The sequence below is a fragment of the Aotus nancymaae genome, unplaced genomic scaffold (assembly GCF_030222135.1).
Source record: "Aotus nancymaae isolate 86718 unplaced genomic scaffold, 86718_ANA_hifiasm-v0.15.2.pri h1tg000040l, whole genome shotgun sequence".
Classification (NCBI taxonomy): Eukaryota; Metazoa; Chordata; class Mammalia; order Primates; family Aotidae; genus Aotus; species Aotus nancymaae.
Genome location: NW_026988454.1, coordinates 128,255,930 through 128,278,800, shown reverse-complemented (window position 1 = coordinate 128,278,800; position 22,871 = coordinate 128,255,930). Strand labels below are relative to the sequence as shown.

General features: G+C 54.9%; 1 protein-coding gene and 1 pseudogene across 4 annotated transcripts in view; one reads left to right on the top strand and one right to left on the bottom strand.

The window, feature by feature from the left end:
* The window catches only part of GRM4 (glutamate metabotropic receptor 4), a 121,932-nt gene that overhangs the window by 75,575 nt on the left and 23,486 nt on the right, over positions 1 to 22,871 (bottom strand). The gene's annotated exons all lie outside the window — the stretch shown is intronic.
* Positions 13,004 to 13,468, top strand: LOC105723549 (ubiquitin-ribosomal protein eS31 fusion protein-like; annotated as a pseudogene).

Genomic DNA, 22,871 nt, shown 5'->3' with positions numbered 1-22,871 from the left:
ACACTTCCTCTGCTACTGTGAGCAATGGGGCCCTGAGCAACGTTCCAGCCCAGTCTGGGTCCCTGAGCAGAGCACCCAGCCAACCCCTATACACATGGAACACAGCGAGTGTTGAGCTGACGCTCTTTTAAGCCCCAGAGCTTTGAGGGCTGTTTGTTGTGGCAGCATTGCCTTGCCTATGCTGACAGACACAGGGAGCGGTGAACACTAGGCCCCAGCTCTGGAAGAGCCGGGAATGACTCTTATTTATCTCCATCTCAAGGGCCTGGATGTGTCAAGTTCACACTCATCACAGGCTGGTTTGGGCAGAACTGTATTGAATTAAATTCATACACACACACGCAATCCTCATCATCTTGAGAGCTAACACTTATCGGGTACTTACTATGTGCCAAGAACCATCCTAAGTAGCTTCATGCACCTTAACACCTTCAATCTTATAATAGCCCTATGACGTAGGCCCTCTTATTCTCCCCATTTTTCTGGAACGGAAGTACAGAGATGTTAAGTAAGTTGTCCAAGCTCACACAGCTAGTGAGTGGCTGAGCCAGGATTTGAACTCATGGGACCAGCTGCAGAGCCCATGCTACTGTCAGGTAAAACCTGTCTCCTCCTTACACGGTGGGCCTACACATGCGTATGCATTTACACACACACATGCAACATCTACACACAGACACTGAGAATCCGAGGGTGATGCTGCAGCCTCTAGCGACAAGGCCACCCACATCCTGGGGGGCAGGCTCCTCAGGGCAGCAGCAGGAAGACCAGCCCTGCTTCCTGTCCTTGCTGAGCCCCCACCTCCACTCCTGGCTGTCAAACTAAGGGCTGAAGTGGCCCATCCATCTCCAACACAAAAGATCGGGCAGGAGCCCCGAAAGGTTGTGTAAAATGGCTCTGCTTTGAGCAATAGCTAATTTCTATACATAATTATTAATTTCATGCTTATCGTATGCAAACCTGTCTCCCAGACGAGACGAAATTTATTTAATTAGAAATTCCATCATCAATCCTTTTGCATCTGAACTTTTAATTAGGATCACCAACCCCACACGAGGCTGCCAGAGAGCGATCTTGTGGCCCCTGACTTCTCTCCCAGAGGTCAGAGGTATGGCCAGGACGTGTGGCCCTCCACTGCCACCTGTGCCCTAGTGGCCAGGTCAGGGCCCCTCACCAGGATCCTTACCGGCCCTTCACCCCCACAGCACGGCCCCGAAGTCAAAAGGGTCCTCCTCTTTTTTCTCTCGGCACCATCGTGGGGAAATAGCTTGAGGAGAGTTTGCACCGTCTTGCAGCCAGCAGGGAGGACTGGGGCATTTAAGGTGTGCAGGGGACAGGGGCGATACCAGGCCTCCCCGCTTCCTGCAAAATTCACACACCAGCCTTCCTGTGGGAGCCTCTGCCAGGTGCTAATAACATGCCCTTTACTGCTCACCTCAGAGCAGCCTGTCAGAATTACCAGCAACACTTGGCATTTCAACAAAGCGTTTTCATGCACAACACCTCTGACCTCATCCCAGCCACTCCCAGCTTGGCCTCACCGACTTGGCTCCAGCCACGCCAGCCTCCTTACTGTGCCTTGAACTCACCAGGGCCTCAGGGCCTTTGCACTGGCTGTTCCGCTGCCTGAATGCTCTTCCCCCAGATATGCATGTGGCTCGCTCCCGCTCATCCCTCACTTCAAGATTTTGCTCAAATGTCTTCTTCTCAGGCAGGCCTTCCCTGACCAATCCCACCTCTCTCCCCTGCACCCCATCTTCGCCCCCTCTGCTTTGATTTTCCACACAATGATTGCCTGCTAGCACGCCGTATTTCCTTACTTATTTCATTTATTATCCATGTCCCTCTAAAACATCAGCCTGGGGCTTCATGTTATTCCCCGACTGTGTCTTCAGACACCTGGCACAGGACAGGCGTTCAGTGAACAAAGGGGACACCTCATTCCCTCTCACAGCCAGCCCATGAGACAGGCACCACAGTGCTGAAGCGCCATCAGCCGGGGAGGAAACCGAGGCCCAAAGCCTCAGGGCCTTGCCAAGGTTGCAGAGCCGGTTAGCAGCTCCAGTGCTCACATGGTCTGACGCTGTGCCTGGGCGAGCTAGAGGCGTCACTCTGCAGTAAGTGGGCCACCCACGCCAGTGCCCGGCACACAGAAGGTGCTCTAAGGTCTCCTTCCTCCCTCCCGGGTCCCTCCCTCTGGCAGGACCCTCCCTCTGGCGTCCCTTGCCTCCTGGGGCCTGTCACACCCTGTCGCCCAGTGACACCCCAGGAGGTAAAGGCTGGGAAGCTGCCCCATGCCACCTCTGTCTCCCCATCCCCCAGGGCCTGCCCAGCCTCTTATCAGGAGAGCAAGCAGACACTGGATTAATTTCCAGGCCTGTTCTGAATTATGTTTTCCAGGAGAGAACCAGACAGACGCAGGCAACAGGCCTTTGAACAAATATTTCCCCAGAAAGTGCTTTATTCAGTCCCTTGTCTCACCCTTTTAAACATTATATGTTTTCTCAGGAGCCCAGGGAAAAAGGGGGCCCCGATAAGGCAGGAAGCTGAAGAAGAATAGAGGGCGCGCGGAGTGGAGAGCCTCGGCAGGGCTGACAAAGGAGGCGGCTTGATGCAGTCTCAGGCAGGGCCGCAGATAAGAGCGCCCGAGCGAGCGGGCAGGAGGGGAGGGCGAGGGAGAGCAAATGCGATCCTCAAATCAGCACTTGTCCTATTTCATAGGCGAAATGTAGATCAATAAATTACACTCACTGTTTCAGGTTTTACATGCTGACTCGGTAACCCTGTCAACAGTGATCTGCTGGGGGAGTCCGGGAGGAGCCGGGGCGGGCAGGGCAGAGGCCCAGCGAGGAGCCCCACGAGGTGCAGGCATGCCCCCTTTTCTAAAGGGGGGTCAAAGTCCAACTCCCAGAGGTGAGAAGCTGCCCTGCTGTGTGACCTTGGGCAAATCACTCCCTCTGCGAGCCTCAGTCTCCTCATCTGTCACGCAGGCACCATGGTGAGAGCCTGGGCTTTGTCAGGCACTGCGAGGGTCCCGAGGGAGAATGGGAGTTACAGAAGCCTGGAGAGGGGAGGAACTGGCCAAGACGCCCGGAGCCAGCGACAACACACCTCTCTCACACATGAGGCGGCAGGAGCTAACATACAGCCTCGCTTGGGAACCCCACCACGGCCAAGGTAGGGAGCCAGAGCCTGACCTACAGAGGAGAAGCTGCCCCTCTGGTCCTGAGGAGTGTGCCCGGCTCACACCCAGGCCCATCCAGTAGTAAGCCTGGCTTCCTCCGTGCCACAGCGCTGTCTGTGGGCCAGAACACAGGCACTGCTGTCCCTACGTCACACCCAGATGTCCAAGGTGCAGGGAGAGCTGGGGCAGCCCAGGGAGGCTGCGGGACTCTAAGGGGTCAGGCTGAGGGTGGGGCAGGGCAGGCTGCCCCGGGCTGGGGCAGGGCCAGGCATCCTTGCCGTGGGCAGGAGGCGGCAGCAACACGAGGCTTCTGGAGTGTTCGCGGTCATCATAACAGGACTGGCGGCTAGCGGCTAACGAGCACCTACTCTGCCAAGCACTTCGTGTGGATCATTTCACTTCTCCCTCCCACGATAATCCCATGAAGCGAACACTACTTATACCTTCATTTTTCAGATGAGGAAATGGAGGCCCAAGAATACATGGAAACAGGATGACAGGCAAGTGGTAAAGTGAGATTTGAACCCGGGTCTGCCTGGCCCCAGCACCTGAGCACTCTCGCCCCCACTCCCCACCTGGCGCACACCGTGCATCCGTTCCCAGCCTCCTGCCCTTTGCCTACACCATCCCCGCACCCAGGAAGCAGCCAGGATGGGGAGCTGAGAGTCCCTGTTCCAGGCCTTTCCCCACCACATCCCTTGGGTGCCACCTGACGTCCCTGAGCCTCAATTTCTGCATGGAGTCAATGGGAGTTTGATGGCATAACCCCTGCCACACTCACGGGTAAGGACAGATGGGCCTCCATGAGGTGGGAGTAACAACATCCAAAAGCCCCTTCTGCAAAAGCTGACAATCCTCACGCAGGCCATGGGGGGCGGGGGCAGGGCTGGGAAAACCTCAATGTGGCACCTAGGGTGTCCATAACTGCACCCCATGTCCCGATGACCACATCACCAGGAGCACTGAGTGCCAGCAATGGGGTGTGGCCAGGCCGAGAAAATTAACCACGGTGTCTGCCCAGTGAGCTCTCGAGTCAAGTTAATGTGCGGCACTGTGTGTAATATATTACCCTATATTAATATAATATGATATAATGGGATGTATTACCATTATTGAACACATGAGCCGATAAAAGTCACATCACCATCTTTCCGCATAATTTATATCACAGCCAGGCCAGGGCCAGGCTAGCAGCCCCAGGCTGGCAGAGCAGAGGCCCCTGGGGCTCTGAGGGCTTCCACCGGGGAAAGGGGGCCTGAACCCTGAGAGGGGCCTAAAACCAGCTCGGAAGGAAGATGCAGGCAAGGCTAAGTAACCGGCCGGGCTGGGGGTGCTGAGCTGTGGCTGGGGATGCTCAGTCCCCTCTCCCCAACGCCAATCCTCATTGCACTTAGCCCTACTGCAGCATTTGACCTAGGCAGTCCCTTCCTCGCTTGGTGGTCCTGCTCCTGGCGATCCTGGTCCCCTCCTTCCTCTCAGCCTCCCTTGCTGGTCATGCCTCCTCTCCCTGATCCGACCCTGGTGGCCCCCAGTACTCAGCGCTCCCTTCCCTCTGTCAGCCTCTCCACCCACTCCCTGGGGCCTGGCATTGCCCTCTCGGGGCTTCACCAGATCTCACCATGACAGACGAGAAGATTGAGGATTCACCTCTGACCCTGAACTCCAGGCTGCCATCCAGCTGCTGCCACCCGGGCCATCCAATGGGTGTCTCAAACTCAGCAGGTTCAAAACCGAGCTCCTGACCTTCGGATCCTCCCAAAGTCCTTCCCTGCCAGGTAACTGCTATTCTGCCTTCCAGCTCTGCAGGCCAGAGTGTTGAGCAAGTCCTTGAGTCCTTTGCTCACACGTCCCAAACCTGATTTATCAGCAAATATTGTTGGCTCTACCTTGAAAAGATCCAAAATCCAACCACAACTCACCTCCTCCCCCAGGACCGCCCAGGTCCGCAGCTCCAGCATCTCTGGCTGGGCTATTACAACAGGACCCTCAGCCTCCTGCTGGTCTCCTGCCTCCCACACTTGCCACCCCCACACACATGCACAGTGCACCCCCACCTGGCAGCTAGAGGAACCCGATTAAAACCCAAGTGAGACCACATGGCTCCTGTCTTTAAGAGGCTACCACCTCATCGAATAAAAGCCACAGTCTTTCAATGGCTCACAAGGCCTTACACGACCTGCCCCATCAGCCCCCCGGCCTCCCTTTCTACCACCATCCTCCCCCTCACTCACACTGCTCCAGTCACTCCAATGTCCACATTGTTCCTCCCAACAGTGGGCAGGGGCCCACCTCAGGGCCCTTGCACTGGCTGTTTCCACATACCACTTCCTGCAACACCACACCTTTCATCCGTGCATCCTGGTGAGGACTGTCTGCCTCCTGCTGGCATGTCAGTCCCATGAGGGCAGGGGACTATATAAATTATGTGATATAAATTATGCGGAAAGATGTCTGCCTTGCTCACTGCTAGAGCCCGGGGACTTAGGACAGTGCCTGGCACCCACACCGTCATCTTGCAGGTTCTGCAAATAAATATGGATGACAACTGCAAACAGGTGAGCCTGAGCAGCAGTCGGCTTTCACCCGCTTCTCATCAGGTTTCAAGATTCTGTTGGGGGAATGTTCTGCTTCCAAAGAGAATTTGAAAATTCCTGGCCTTCCAGATGAGGCAATTGAGGAAGGGATGGGCCACAGGTCGCTGGAGGCTGGCCACTCCCTCCGCCCAGCGTGGCCTCAATGGCCCTGGGGCAGAGCTGGCTGCTGGGCACCCAGCCTGCAGGGGGTGTCTCCAGAGCCAGGGGTGAGGAGGACCCCAAGGGGTCTTTGCCCAATTCTTGGCTGCCCCCCATGGCTGTCCTTGGACACTGGCGGCCCCTTGCTCTGACCTGATCTCTGGTGGTGCCCGCAGGAAGGGGCCCACATACAGGTACTCACAATAACATTCCACTCCCCCTAGCTCCTGGCAAGGAGAGAGGTGATACGGCTCCATCCCATGATAGACACATTCAGAATATACCTCCTGCGCACCCTCTATGCGCCTGGCATCACGGCAAGAACCAGGAAGCTACAGTGAGCAAAAGCAGACAAAGCCGTGTGCTCGTGGTGCTGCATCCAGCAGGAGAGCTGGCCTCTCATCAGACCCACACACCAACACACACAAAACAGCAATGTCCAAGAGGCAGTGGGGATGAGAGCCCGGAACAAGGGTCTGGATCTGGCCAGGGTAGCAGTGGAGGGCTTCCCCAAGGAGGCGGCATTAAGATGACACCTGGAAGATAGGTTGGCAATACCCAGGTGAAGAGGGGAGGGAAGCACATCCCAGACAGAAGGGGCAGCAGGTGCAAAGGACCTGTGGCCAAGGGCTCATGGCAGGTTCAAGAAACTGAAAGGCCAAACTAGAGAGGATGGGAGACACAGTGTGAAAGGCAGGGTGGGCCCTGGAGACCAGCGGAAGGCCGTTGCCATGGTCCAGGTAGAGGAGACGGCACCCTGGACCAGGGGTGTCTATGGGGACAGAGAGAAACATGACCCTCCCTCAAGCCCTCTGGCTCCCGGGTGTCTTCTCCTCGTGACAAACAGTTGTGAAGCCCTTGCCTAGACACTGAGCCCACCAAAAACACGAGGAAGGGCCTGGAGCCAGGAGGCAAGGCCAACCAGGTCTCCAAGGCCAGTTTGGTTCCTCTCTGGGCCAAGTCCATCCCTTCAAGAAAACAGAGCTGCTGCGGGTTCTCTAGCTACCTCCACAGCACAGGCAGGACGAGGAGGGGCAGGGACCCAGCCCAGAGCAGGAGGAGAAGGCCACCCTGCCCAGCTCCACTACCGCCACACTCCGCAGCTCCGTGAGCTTGCCACGATGGGAAGACCAGAATTCTAACTCGCCGCATGACCTCAAACCAGGTGGCCCTCCTTCCTGTGCCCCAGGTTCCTCATCTAATAATCCTAACAGCCGCTATAATAAGAGTTAACAGCTCTCAAGCACTTACGATGTGCCAGGCTCTGCTCTCAGCACTGCTTATGCATTAATTTATTTGGGCCTCACCGGAAACCTGTTGCAGACAGAGCTGCCAGCGCCTAGCCCAGGGCACTACTGAGGGGGTTTGCCCAGAAGTACTCAGCTGGGAAGCGGTTAAGCCGGGGCTTGAACCCTCACAACCGGGCTCTGCCTGCCATCACACTATGCTGCCTCCACAGGAAAATAAGGATTGGACGGAATCACCTGAGACCCTCTGGCTCTGTTGTGGCAGCCTCCAATGATCCTCAGCCCAGAAATCCAGCCTCCCAACTTCTCCGGAAGGATGGCAGACCTGGCTTGGGGTGGGCCTCTCCCCCAGCCCTTCTACTTCCCTCCACTCCTGCGGAGACCTCCCAGTGTTCAGTTCAGTGACCACATGCCCCGTGCCCACAGTGTGCCAGGTGCTGGGATGTGGCAGAGAACTGGGCAGCCCCTGCCTTGTATTGAGGATCTGCTTCCACCGTCTCCTGGCTGCCTGCTGAGGTCCCCTGCTCATGAGGGCCACAGCACCAGCCCCCCTCCCTCCTTCTCACTTCCCCTCCTGCATCGGTGCACCCTGAGGTCCCCCCAAGGTAGAGTGCCTGCGACCCTCACTGAGGTCTGCTCCAAGGCACCCACCTGTGATAATGTCGTCCACCGTCATCTCCCTCCGTGCCGCCCCCACAGCAGCCCTTCCCAGTAGGAATTATTACCCACCACCCAGAGTAAGGACCTGGGGACTAGAGAGAAGCTGCTGTCCTCAGCCACCAGCAGCTGACTGAAGCCCAGGCCCACCAATGCCAAAGACAGGAACCCCTCCTCGCTGCTGCCTGGCCTCCCTCCTCACCCCCAGCAAGAGCCACCAGCACATCTGGGTCCTGTCCAGACAACGAGGGACAGGCAGGAGATGCCCGCAGGCTCTCCCTGTGCAGGCTCAATGTGTCCAGCACTGGTGACCTAAGCTGACACCACTCTGAGAGGGACACCCCTCGTGGATCTGAGCCCGTCCCACCCTGTCTCACCCACTCAGGCCCCTGCCCCAGAATCTCCATAAAAGGCGGAAGGTTGACAAAGCTCTGCCACCACCAACCCAGGCATCAGTGGGTCTCTGCAGGGGCTGCCTCTGGAGCAAAGCCTGCAGTGGGGCCTGCCACCCCAGTCAGTAGACATGGCCAGGCCTCTCAGGTGTCAGCAGACAGTGGGCATCTGCAGAGTACGTTTAAAGGATGCCCAAAGCCCCGCCCAGTCCTCCAAGACCTCCACAATGCCCGCTGCCCGGTCTCAACAGTGGATTTCTGTTCAAACCCACCCATGCCACCTGGAAGGGGGCCTTTAACCATAGACTCTTAGCTATGGAGGGCAGGATTACCCGATATGGTGTCCCTGCCTGGGGCCTCTGGCTTCTGCTTGCCTGCCTCCTGTGACAGGCAGCTCACCACTTTACACAGTAGTCAATTCCAGCACCTGCAGCTGCCAGGCTTTCAGGATACTCAGCTGAAGTCTGCCTCCCTGTCACTTTCATGTGGTTCCAAGTTCTCTAGAACCATGGAGACCCTGCCTGTGCCCTCAGCTGGAAGGACCTCCAAGGCTCTTTGGCTCTCTGCTCCAGGTACACCCCCTCAGCAGCCTGCTCAGCCCCCAGCCTGCTTCCCTTCTGTTGGTGGTCTAGGTCCACACATGTGCACACAGACATATGGGGGACACAGTGGGTCACATGCACACATGCCCAGGCACAACCACCACTTAAAACATGGTGCCCCTTGGGAGGCTGAGGCAGGCAGATTGCTGGAGCCCAGGAGTTCAAGACCAGCCTGGGTAATACAGCAAGACTGTCTCTAGAAAAAATTTAAAATTACCCAGGCATGGTGATGCAGGACTATAGTTCCAGCTACTCAGGAGGCTGAGGTAGGACTGCTTGAGCCTGGGAGGTCGAGGCTGCAGTGAGCCGTGATTGTGCCACTGCACTCCAGCCTGAGTGAAAGAAGAGCAAGACCTCATCTCAAAAACAACAACTGAAAAAGAAAAAAAACCCGCATGGTATCCCCAGCCCTCCCCATGTTGAAGGAAAGCCCTGGCCCTGTGTGGGCTCCACTGCCTCACTTGCCTCTGCTCTTACCAGCACCCCCGCCACCCAACCTGGCCACACTGGCCTCCTGCGACAGTCCCCGAGCACCCTAAGCATGGCCAGCCTCACAGTCTTCGCATGTGTGGTGCCCTCTGCCAACTGGGCTTTTCCACAGAACGTCCTCCCTCACTCCAGCCACGTCTCTGATCCAGTGTCACCTTCTCAGAGAGGTTATTGCTGAACATCTCAGCCACAGCAGCCCCGCTCCCTACCCGCTTACCATACCCCTTCTCTGCCCCACCTTACATGACATGTCTGTCCTGGAGCACGTGTCTGCCTCAGCCTCCCCGCCATGCCTGGGTGCTGGGCTGGTAGCACCTGCAGCCAGTGAGTCCCCAGGGCATCCAAGGTCAAAGTGGTCCCCCCCACCCAGCCCAGGCTGCAGGGCACCTGTCTTGCCTGGCAGCTGTCCTCCACCCAGCCTTCCTCCAGCTTGGGCCTGGAGGTTAAGAGACAGCAGGAAGCTCCCCGCAGGGCAGGCTGGGAGTGTGGACAGTCAGACCCCACAGGAACAGCCTCTCTCCAGGAGAATGCTGTGCCCCACAGGCTGCAAGGAGTCAAGCAGAGACAGGGTGCCCCATGCGCACCCGCAGCCTGCCAAGGCTGAGGGTAGCTCCAGACAATCCCGTCTCATGCATCTGGGTATCAGCTGACAGCAGCAAGGGCCAGGGATGGGGAGACACACACAGACCACACATACATACACACATGCAAGCACACACACCAGGATGGAGGCATGGTCTGAGACAGGCAGGGACACTCAGGCACACAAGTGCACTGAGCATCCCTGGACACCCACACCCCACATGCATTCAGGAGCAGCGGCTCACATAGGTGTGCCCACACGCGTATGAGGAGCTACTCCCTGAGTCCCACACATACTTTCCTGGACACACACTCACAGAGCTCTTGATGGTAAGTACACGTACACCCAGCGGTGCGTGCGTACACACACACACACACACACACAGAGCACTGGTGGAGGCAGCATTAACAGTGCATTTTGGGGAGCACAAGAAAGGGTTCATAACCCACCCCAGATCTTGCCACCCTGCCCAGCCACCCATCAAGCAGCTGGAACTCTGAACTGCCCACAGTAGGTAGGAAAGTGCTGTCCCCCATCAACACCCATCAGGGGACAGCTTTCTGCAGGGCTGGATCCTGCCCATGGGGGAACCAGCCTAGCAGGGGCAGAGCTCAAGGTGGGCGAGAGCTGATGGGCCAGGAGGGGGTCAGAATGGGCAATGGCCAGGTGGCAGGGGGAGTGGAGGAGGACTAATGTCGCTGGACACTGGCACCAGCTTGGGAAAGCCCAGAGGCTACCTCCCAGGATACCATGGGCTAGAGTTGACACCACTGCCCCCTCCTCAGTCACCAGCCTGTCCAGGAATTGGCACTGCTTGGGGGAGGGTGCCAGGCGAGGCACACCTCCACCTGTTCCATTTCCTGATTGTCCAGATCTTACTGAGGTTTCTCAGTAAGAAAAGGGAGCCTTGCCCAGAGACTCTGAAACGGGGAGCCCTCCTCATTCACCCCAACTTGCACCTAAATAAACGTAGTGGATGCGGGGACATGATCACTCCCGGAGAGCCCCACTCCAGCCCAGGGAGGAGAGAGCAGTGTCTGTAATTTGTTTTAATAATCCTGCTGAACTGGGAGAAAATTAACAAATGAGAAACCAGCTTGAAATTAATCAAACTTCTCCCTGTCCATCCCCCCACTTTCCATCTTAATGAAGGTTATTTATCCAACGAGCGATAAAACACAGAATTAAATTAAACAGGCCCTTTCTTTTCCTCCTCTCCCCCGCCCCAGGGAGGCAGCGTCTCCCTGCTTACAGCTCTATAAGCCGTGCTGGGCTGGCGGCCATGGCAGACCCATGATTCCTGGACACCAATCAGAGGGGTTTCCCAGAAGGAGCCCCTCAATTAGTGCATTCCTTGTTTGGGTCTCACTGCCAGCTCTCTGCCAAAAGTATGAAAGGCAGTTAACTCAACCACCCTCCTGAGGTGGGAGGGAGGGAAGTCCCTGTTGTTGGGTCTTATCTGATGCAGCTGGGGGGATTCACCAGTTTCTCTGTGGGGGAGAGAAGGGCCTGAGTGTGAAAGATGGGGAATGTGAGCTTCCCCACAAATGAGGACACTTCAGTGCCCATGGCAGGTTCCAGCTGGAAACACTATCCTGGCCCCAACTTATTGGTGGGAAGGGGTTGAAGGCAGCAGGGGAAGCTCAGGAAAAACCTCCAATGAAAACAGGACTCAGCCCCCCAACCCTACCCGCTGCGTGGTTCCCTCCCTTGCCTGGGGCCTAAGGCAGGAAACACCAAGAACAGGAGTGGCACAGATGCCCTCACTGCACACCACTTGGCCACAGATGCTCCCATACCCCTAACTTCCTCTGCCAGTTCTCTAGGCATCTGCATCCCCAAATTTCTCTTCCCTGCAGCTTTGAATTCATTTATGTTTCACCAGGACCATCTTTTGAAATCAAGGGTGCTAAATAAGTGCTCCCAGGGTCTGTCCTAAACTGTTCCCTTTGGTCATTCCCTCTGGCTTTGAAAATTGCAATAATAAGCCGGGCGCAGTGGCTCAAGCCTGTAATCCCAGCAGTTTGGGAGGCCAAGGCAGTGGATCACAAGGTCAGGAGTTCGAGGGCAACCTGGCCAACATGGTAAAACCCCATCTCTACTAAAAATACAAAAATTAGATGGGCGTGGTGGTGGGCGCCTGTAATCCCAGCTACTCAGAAGGCTGAGGCAGGAGAATCGCTTGAACCCAGGAGGCGGAGTTTGCAGTGAGCCAAGATTGCGCCATTGCACTCCAGCCTGGGTAACAAGAGCGAAACTCCGTCTAAAAAAAAAAAAAAGAAAGAAAATTGCAATAATGGCCTTCCATTTACAGCTTTTACATATATTATCTGTTTTCCTTCCTTCCTTCCTCCCTCTCTTCCCTTTTTCCCTCCCTTCCTTCCTCCTTTCCTTTCCTTCCCTCCTTCCCTTCCTTCCTTTCTTTTCATTTCTTTCTATTTTGGAGATCTTGCCCAGACTGGAGTGCAGCAGTGCAATGACAGCTCACTACAGCCTCAAATGCCTGAGTTCAAGTGATCCTCCCACCTCAGCCTCCTGGTAAGCTGGGACCACAGGTGCACACCACCACACCTGGCTAATTTTTAAAGTTTTTGCAGAGATAGGGTCTCACTATGTTGCCCAGGCTGGTCTCGAACTCCTGGGCTCAAGTGATTCTCCCACCTCGGGATTATAGGCCTGAGCCACTGTGTCTGGCCACATTCTCCCATTTAAACCTAACATTGACCCAGGTAGGGAGATATTGGTCGAAATGCCCACTTTATAAGTAAGGAAAACCTGTGTTTTCCTGCAGGTCCCTGGGCAGGGTTTATCCAGCAGTAGCTGGAGGTCCCGGCCTGGTTGGGCTGAGGTTTGAGGATTGGGGTGGGATGCAGAGGGGGAGGGAGGATGGGACTCTGCAGAGCTGCCCAGCCCCCTGGAAGCCTCCTCAGGGGCTTTCTGTGAAGTGGGGCTGAGGCTGATGACCCTCTGGGAGGAGTGGGAGGAGAGGAAAGGAAGGAGGTGCAAAGCCTCTAACAGAACCACAAATCTGGTCCTCACATGGCAGCCAGGAAGCGCCTTTGAAAACATAAGTCTAGTCCTTTTCAATCCACCATCTGCAGTGAAGCCGCCCCCAAAATGCAGATTTTCATGAAAACTCTTACAGAGAAGACTATCACCCTCCAGGTTGAACCCTCAGATACGAAAGAAAACGTAAAGGCCAAGATCCAGGATAAGGAAGGAATTCCTCCTGATCAGCAAAGACTGATCTATGCTGGCAAGCAACTAGAAGATGGACGTACTCTCTCTGACTACAACATTCAAAAGGAGTCTACTCTTCATCTGGTGTTGAGACTTCGTGATGGTGCTAACAAGAGGAAGAAGTCTCACCCCACTCCCAAGAATAATAAGCGCAAGAGAAAGAAGGTGAAGCTGCTGTCCTGAAATATTATAAGGTGGGTGAGAATGGCAGTCAGTCGCCTTCATCGAGAGTGCCCTTCTGATGAATGTGGGGCTGGAGTGTTTATGGCAAGCCACTTTGACAGACATTATTGTGGCAAATGTTGTCTGACTTACCGCTTCAACAAACCAGAAGACAAGTAACTGTATGAGTTAAAAAAAGACATGAACTAACAACGACAACAACAAAAGTCTAACTGCATCACTCTGCTTGAAACCCTCCAAGGCTATCCACTGCGCCTGGAGTCAAAGACCCGCTCTGTCTCAGGGCCCACAGGCCTGGCTGACCCAGCCCTGCCACGGCTTCCCCTCCCCTCTGCTCCTCAGATGGGCCAAGAACATTCCTGCTTCAGGGCCTTTGCACTGGCTCTGCCTGCCACCCAAAACACCACCCAGCCACAGGGCTGCCTTCCTCACTCACCTGGGTCTGTGTTCCAAAGTCCCCTCCCCAGGTCTTACCTGACTGCCTTGTGTACAGAGCCCTTCCCCTCTTTCACCACTCTCTAGCCCCTGGCCCTGGGCAGGTCCCCCCTACAGCACCTGTCCCCACTCATGTAAATGATTACATCACATCTCCTGTCTTTCTCCTGCTCCAGTAGGTCAGCTCCACGTGGGCAAGGATACTATGCACGTTTGGCTCACTCTGCTGCATTCTCAGCCCAACCCAACATCTGCTCCTAAAAGATACTCACCAACTAATTGGTGGATATATGAACCAATGGATGTCACTATGCATAAGGCCATCATCTAGGCCACCATCACTTCCAGTCTGAACTGTTCCATCCGTCTCATCACTCTCTCAGCTTCAAGCCTTGCCCTGCAACCAACCCTCCAGTCCACACCCAAAGGAATACTTCTAACTCCCAAACCCAAGTAGCCACCATCCTGCGGGATCAAGTCCACATTCTTGGCCTAAGATCCCCGATTCCCCCCAGCTCCTCTCTACTCACCCCCTGCTAACCCTCCCGCACGCCACATCCCTGTCACAGACAAGCCCAAGATCCCACCTGTGCCCATCCTCTGCCCTGAGGACACTGCCCGGCTCCACGTCTGCCAAGAGCTGCCCCATGCACGCCTTGTTAGAATGGCCCTTGCCCTCCTCTGAGCCCCCAGGCCCTCACCTGTACCCCCACCACAGCCCTCCCACACCCCAACTTGAGCTGCAGCAAATCACATGCCCGTCACACCTCCCCATCCAGGAAGGACCCAGATTTATTCACTCGGCAATCCTGCCCATCCCCACCACCTGCTCCAGTATCTTGCACAAACTTGGAGCTCCAAAAATGTTTGCTGAATGATTCAATGGAATCCATTCAAAACACAGCCCAGGGAGTGTGTCCATTAAGAGGAGCCTTTCCTCCAGGTCGCCAGGATCTCAGGCTGCTCTGAGGACAAACGGACCTTTAAGTGCCACTAATCGCTGCACCCAGGAGCAGTTGTCCCCAAATTCTGCTAACCTCTCCTCAGGGGTTGCCTGGGTGGAGACATTCACCAGGGTTGAGAGGCGGCCAGGGCCCTGCTGAAATGGCAACGCACTGCCTCTGGGCCAGTCACCAGCCAGAACTTCAGCTCCTGGCCCACCCCACAGCTCGCATGTGTGCGTGCATGCGTGTGTGTGTGTGTATGCATGCGTGTGGCCACCCCCGTGGGTGAGGACAGCAGGCACAACACAGCCACTGCTGAATTATTTATTCCCTACATTGTTAGTGCAGTAGAGAGAGCAACTGTGTCTCAAGGCTTCAATTAAAATATCACGGCACCCGCACCGTCTGCCCTGCCACATGCCCAGCTCCCACCAAAACTGGCAGGAGCGCACCCCCAAGCCCAAAGTGCTGCCCCTTCCCGGACTCCCCGCCCCAGGCCCTGCTTCAGGACCTTGGACAGCAACCTCCAGGGGTGTGCCCCAAGACACTCAGCAAACCTTTCGGCCTCTCAAAGACCATTTAGTAAATCGATGCCCTGAAAGAGCCTTTCTAACTTCCCAAAGGGGCCCTGGGACAAGCCTTGCTAGGTTTTGGGCCTAACTCCAATCCTCTGCCTGCTCCCAGTCCTCCCTAAAAAACTGTACAGCGCGAGGCTGGGGGAGGAGTTCAAGGTTCTCACCCCAGCTCTTCAGGCTCAAGGAGGAACTGTGGACACAACACCACACTTCCCTGGGCTCCATTTGTTACCACTCAGAGGATGTAAATGATGGTGGCCAGACTGTGGCCCCCACAGACAGTCAATAAATGGAAACGGACTCTGAAGAGGTAAAAATGAGGTACCGATGTCGGCCGCACCAGAAGAAGGCTTTAATTATATACAAGTGGGTTTTCTGCAGCTTCACTACCCCTACCCAACCTGGAAATCCCTGATTCTGGGGCACAGGCTCAGAATGAAGAAAGAGCTGATGGATCCTTCAGGAGCTGGCTGGGTCACAAACTAACTGGGTCACCCACGAGATTTAATTCAACAACCCCCGGACTAGAATATGAGGCCGAGTGAAATCAAAGTGGGCGAGCTGAAAAAGAGCAAGAAATTCCAAACACATGCCGCCTAGAACTGCAGAATGAGCACCAGCTTCAGGGACAGGCAGCACTGCAGGCCTCTGCTGCTTTCTGAGCAAGCCTCAGTTTCCTCACCTGTAAAATGCGGCCAGTGATACTGACTTCCCAGCCAGGTGACTTGCACGAGATAACCTGTGTAAAACACCTAGCACACACCAGGCACGTAAATCCATCCATTCATTTTATTAAGCACTTACTAGGTTCCAGGCACTGGAGACCAGAGCAGGGAAGAAGAGAGACATGACCTTGCCTCGTAGAGCTGACACCCCAGAGACCAGTGTTACTCTCTTCAGGACGGCAGAAGGGAGGGCATTGGAGATGGGCCTCAGAACACATGTGAAATTACCAACACAAAGAAAGGTGGCAAGAAGGGACAGTCTCTTTGGGAAAATGATTGCCAATATCTCCTAAAGCTAATCATTCATGCAGCCTATGAGCCAACAATTCCACTTAAAAATATATATACGAGAAACGAGCATTTACATCCACTAAAAGACATGTACACAAATGTGCAGAGCGGCTCTATTCATAATAGCCAAACACTGGACTCAGCCCAAATGTCCAGTGGCAGCAGAAAGGGTAAGTAAATTATGAATTACCCAAACAGTGACACAATGAAATAGTCCAGAGCAATAGAAGCGAGCAAACCACCAACAGACCCAACCCCAGGAGGTTCTCACAGACAATGTGAGCAAAAGAAGCTAGACATAAAAAACTCACTGCACGATTCTGTTTACATGAGGCTCAAAACCAGGCGACACCAGTCTACGCAGTTAGAAATCAGGCTATTGATTACCCTTGGGGAGGAGAGGATGTTAATGAGGAGGGACTCGAGGGAGCTTTCTGGGGCACTGAGAATGTTCTCTATCTGATACCGGCACATGCATTTATGAAAGTTCAACAAGTCGTACACCTGAAATTTGTGTATCTTACAGTGTATAAGTTATACCTCCATTTTAAAGAAAAATGTAAAGGAATGAAAAGGCAGACACAGCATTCTTCAGGGCAGGTGGACCATCAGAAGCGGAAGCTGGCAGATGGGAAGCTAGAGGGATTTAGAGACTGGCCCCGGGGAACTGGAACTGAAAATGGCAGGGCCAGAGAGAAGGAACGAAGATGAGGGGGGTGAGACAGGCTGGGCCAGCCCAAAAGGGCTTCCAAGGCCATGCCAATCTCAGAGCCCCAGGGGTGTCTGCCTCCTTCCCCCAGTCCCCCCTGCCATGAGCCCTACCTGTCCATGGTGAAGGATACTTGTGAAGTCATCCCTCCATGCCAGCCTGGCTCCCTGCCCACCCCTTCCCTCAGCCACCACTCTCGATTTCAATCCCTGAGTTTAATTTCCAGGGTTTTGGGGGCTTTCATCCTGAGCAGGCATGAAGTGAAGCCACAGTCCCTGGCTCCCATGCCTGCAGTTCATCTGGCACATCTCTCCAGGGCCCCGCGTATCAACTGGGAGACCTGGCTGCTGCCTACGCTCCACCTGCCACATCCACCTCCCCACCTGCCCCCACGGGGAGCTCACCTGAGCACCTGTCTTTCCCAGGATAACTGTTCCCATTAGGTAGGGCCTCCCACCTCCTGCTCCTCACCACCCAGCACCCAAGGCTACACCATCGCATCTCCTCATGGAGAGAGAGGCCACTGGAAATGCACAGATGCATCCAGGGAAGCAGCCCCAAGACCTCACATCCAACCAGCCACCAGCAAGACATGGTACATGAAAGATGTGAGGGCCCCCCCACCATGGGTGATGACCTAGCCATTGAATGCCAGGCTTCAAAGACTAATCAAGGATATTGGAAAATGCTCACCACTGTAGTCTAGTGGACAAAAGCTGGCTACAGAACCATATAGATGTTTTGATCTCAATTTGGTAAATTACACAGAAGAGAGGCTGGAAGGAAATACACGCACATATCAAGGTTGTCACCCTGGATAGCAGAATGAATGAGCAATTTCAGTTTGCTTCTTCATGCTTTTCTGTTTTCTTCCAAGGCTGCAACAAACATGCAGGCTTATAACCACCACAGCAGGAAGGGGCCAAGGGACATTGAGCCACACTCACACGGGGACCCGCAGCTGCCTGTTCCATGCGTAATGGGATAGAGCAAGGGCTGACCTGATTCCAGCCTGCAAAGCAGCCACAGGCTCCTGCACTAAGAGCCGCTGGACTAAGAGGACACACTCATGACTTACCGGTGTGTGCAGGGGCAGGGCACTGTGCTGGGGCCTGGGACCCTGATTCTAAGTCCAGCTCTGATTCTAACTGGCTGAGGTGCTCCCACACACATTAACTTCACTGGGCCTGTTTCCTCATCTGTAAAAAAGCTGCCCTGACTGCGTTGTAGGACTCTTGTGTGGAATGATTAAGAAGTGACTGTGAAAGCCTGTAAATCGTCAACTATTGGGATTTATCCTTGAGTTCCCTGTTACCGTTCTCCACCAGGCCCGATGTCCCACAAGAAACCTTCTAAGAAACGCCCAGAAGCCGCCTACAGCAGGCATCTGAAAGTCCTGAAAACCGTGGGCCATCCTCACATGCTACTTCCGGAGGTGCACATAAAATATGCATTTTTTAATTGAACGGGAAACCAAACAAAAGCGAAGGAAAAACCCACCTCCTTGTTCAACAGCAACATTGAGGGCCTGTCGCAGATCTTCAGTAAACATTTACCAAATGAATACAACTGTACGAACTGAAACCAAAGCCACTAACAATCTCTCATGAAGATTAAAATGTTCATGGTTGAATCAGGTACTTGCTGTTTAACTTCCAGCAGGTTCTCTGCCTCATTTCTTTTAGGAACCGAGATTTGTTTTTCTCATATTGACACCTCTTTGTTAAAACAAATAAAAATGTGTGATTCATCCCTCCAGATTCTATGGAGCTCCACAAAAGAAACAGGTGATGAGGCTGAGCACAGTGGCTCTCACCTGCAATCCCAGCACTTTGGGAGGCCGAGGCAGGTGGATTACCTGAGGTCAGAAGTTCAAGACCAGCCTGGTCAACATGGCAAAAACCTGTCTCTACTGAAAATACAAAAATTAGTCGGGCGTGGTGATGGGCGCCTGTAATCCCAGCTAGTCAGGAGGTTGAGGCAGGAGGATTGCTTGAACCCAGGAGGTGAAGGTTGCAATGAGCTGAGGTCCCACCACTGCACTCCAGCCTGGGCGACAGTCCCTGACCTGCTACATGAGGCCGGGTCAGATCGGCCACAGGGCCTCCTTCTGGGCCATGCCCTGCAGAGGTGGAGGCCCGGCCACAGGACAGCACTGCACCAGCCCTGCCCCTCCCTGGCAGGAGGGCGAGGCGGCCACATCCATGGAAATTGCAAACACACCTGCCCTTTGACCCAGCCCTCTATGGGGAGGAGTCTGTCCTGCAGAGGTGTGCAAAGTGGCCCATGCAGAGACTTCCACCGCAGCTCTGTTGGAGCTGAGATTGGAAACCACCTAATGTCCATCATGAGGAGACCAGAGCAGGAGCGCTACACAGCCACACAAAGAAAAAGGTCCTTATACACTGACCAAGCATGTCCTTGGGAATGCTGCAACGTCACTCAGCAGGTGCTGCAGCTTTGAGGGGAGTAGGGTTGGCAGAATGTGGGGGCCATATATATGCATTTAATCCCCTTCTTACCCTAGGCCCACGGTGAAGATCTCCAAAGAACCCAGCCTCTGGAGGCATGTGACACGCAGCCCAGCTCATGCACAGGCCTGAGGTTCTTTAGAAGGGTGGGCAGGGAATAATGGCTGCCTCCAGGGCCAGGCTGGGGTTGGGGCTTGTCTCTTGGTACCTTGAAGAGTGAGCCATGGGAATGTATGATGCATTCAAACAGTAATATGGTAACTTAAAAGAACGCCCAAAGATTTTGCATCTGTGGGGTTGAGGGGGAAGCCACGCCTGGGGAACCCAGTCTCCTCCAAGGCCACCGAATAAAGGGTCATTCAGGAGAGAGAAGCATCTTTGAAGGAGACCCTCAGGCACCCCTCCCCAGCACGCACACTCTCTCCCTCCACAAGGCCTCAGCACAGGGGTTGGGGCGTCCTGGCCCGGGGCTGCGAGGTGAGGGAGGGAGTCCTAGCCCAGGCTGACAGACCAGGTGGGGGTGAGGGAGGGAGGGAAGGTGGTGAGGGCTCCCGGCTTCCCCTTCTTTCCCCCTGTTGGGTTTGTTGTACTTTCCTAATTGATTTTGTGTCTATGTCCCTGGGATACTTAGGACCATCTTAGAAAACCACTTAAGGAATTTAAAATAATCAAAGTACTTATAAGGCACTTAACATTTCCTCGCACTCACAAACCCCCTTCCAGCTGCAACCAGGGACCCGGCTGTCAAGAGCTACCACTTCAGGCAGGAAGACACCCATGTCATGTCCCCAGCTCCTGCCACATCACCCTCTCAGCCCCAGCAGCCTCCCAGGAGCAGGACAGACAACCTCCACACACGAGCACATCACGCCCTCTCTCCGGGCCTCCGGGCCTCCGTCCTGGCTGTTTCCTCCTCCCGGAATGACCTCTCTGCCGGCCAGCACCCGCGTCCTGCCTAGCTCACATCCTAGCTCACTGAGTCCTAGCCAGGGTCTCAGCATTCATCCTCCTCTTACAGGAAGCCTTCCCCGACTCTCCCACTCCCCATTTTACATTAATAGACCCTGGCACCTCGTGAAAAACCTGTGTTTAACAAGCCCTGGGGGATTCCAACTGGGAGGCAGAACTGGAAGCCATTTCCTGCACAGAATGTAGAGAGCAACAGGGTGGCATCGGGAGAGACCGGGAGGCTTATTCCCTACGGGCCTGCAATGCCATGCCTGGGCATGCGCCACCAGGAGCTCTCCCCAGAGCATAAGGAGACATTGGCAAGGATGTTGTAGAAGCAGAAAGATCACCGTGGAACCACTCGGGCGCCCACAGCCGGAGGATGAACAAGTAACTGCACAGGGGCATGGTCGCACTGTGGAACACCACACAGCAAAGAAAATGGGCACAGCAACCACAGGCCACATGGCGCTGAGCCAAAAAAGCAAGTGGAACAGCGCAACACGATCCTGTTTTTATCACGTTTAAAATACACTAGATGAGCCAGGTACAGTGGCTCACGCCTGTAATGCCAGCACTTTGGGAGGCTGAGGTGGGAGGACTATTTGAAGCCAAGAGTTTGAGACCCCATCCCTTCAAAACCATGTATTACCCGGATGTGGTAGTTTGCGCCTGTAGTCCTAGTTACTCCAGAGGCGAGCAGGAGGAGGATCACTTGAACCCAGGAGGTTGAGTTTGCAGCATGTCATGATCACACCACTGCACTCCAGCCCGGGTGACAGAGGAGGATATCTTGTCTCTTTTTGTTGTTGTTATTGTTGAGATGGAGTTTTGCTCTTGTTACCCAGGCTGGAGTGCAATGGCACGATCTCGGCTCACCGCAACCTCCGCCTCCCGGGTTCAAGCGATTCTCCTGCCTCAGCCTCCCGAGAAGCTGAAACTACAGGCGTGCGCCACCACACCCAGTTAATCTTTTCTGTATTTTTAGTAGAGATGGGGTTTCACCATGGTAGCCAGGGTGGTCTTGATCTCCTGACCCCATCATCTGCCCACCTCAACCTCCCAAAGTGCTGGGATTACAGGCGTAAGCCACTGCGCCTGGCCTGCAAAGTTTTCTTTCTTAAACAATTTGCAGCTGTTACTGCAAGACAGCAATATGTGGCCAGGTCTTGGGTACAGGGTAATTCATTATATTATCCTCTATAATTTTCCCTATGTTTGAAATCATTTATTAAAATATACACACACGTTGGTCAAAGAGAGAAAGCCCTTTGCGACGGACCCACATTGAACACGCCACTGGTTTTCAATAAAGTAAAAGGCCGCATGGCGAGAGCCACGCATACTCCACTTCCCGCTGAAGCCTCCTCTCAGAACAGACCTGACCCCGGAAACCACTCACCCTCACACATAGCCCCCAGTCCCAAGCCTCAGATTCCTCCCCTGGCTAGGGTCTCCAGCTGGAATTCATTCCCCGGGACGAAGCGTTGTTCTCTTCTGGCTGCTCTGCTGTGGGGACCTCACTGGCCTCCCTGAATGCTTCCAGAGCCTGAGCTGGGAAGGAGGGAGGGGACTGCACTGAACAGAAACACCACCCTCTCCAGGGTCCTGACTGCGGTTAATGCTGCCCATCCTCCCCTCAGCCACAGCCCCACAGACAGAGAACGAGGTAAGTGCTACGTCTGTCCGCTCCCATTAGGGCCCCACTCTGCCCAGCCAGAGCTCCCCCTCCAGGATATTTCAGCTCTGATGAGCACTCTGGAGCTGGCTGGGGACCAGGACCAGGCAGCACCTTTGAGTGTGATCCCTGCTCAGGGCACCTGTGCTGGGGCAGGGGCCCAGCTGGGCAGAGCATTCCTCCTCCTGGAGCACCACCTCTCAGCAGACCCCAGGGAGAAGCTGAGGCCTGGAGACAACTGAGGTCCAGAAATGAAGGAATGAGAGGAGCAACAGGAAGGAGAATCTCGTCTCGTCCTCACACACGGGCCCACTTTACAACAGCTCCTGTTGCCTGAGCGCCTATGATGTGCCAGGCACTGAGCCAGTCACTTCATGCTGCTCCAGATAATGCAGCCACCCTACCCATTTTACAGATCTGGACATTGAGTTCCGTGAGGGCAAGTGGTCTGCCAAGGCCACAGAGCCAGGTGGCAGTGCCAAGGCTTGACCTAGGCTGTCATTTCTCTTCTGAAGCCCAGCACCCAGCCTGGTGTCTTCCAGTCCCTGGAAGTCTGCAGAGCCAGTCCTCCTCACCCCCACAGGCGAGGAGAGCAGGGCCCTGAGCTGTGCTAAGACTTGTCGGGGGGTCGAGGGGCACCCTGAGTCAGAGGGAGGGGTCTGGGTGCGGTGGGTGCCCACCAGGAAGTGCTCAGTACTGAGATGCCTGAAGCCATAATCAAAGTAAGAGGCGGGCGGGCAAGCAGGTGGGTAGCCACGTAGGCGAGAGGCTGGGGTGTCCCGCAAG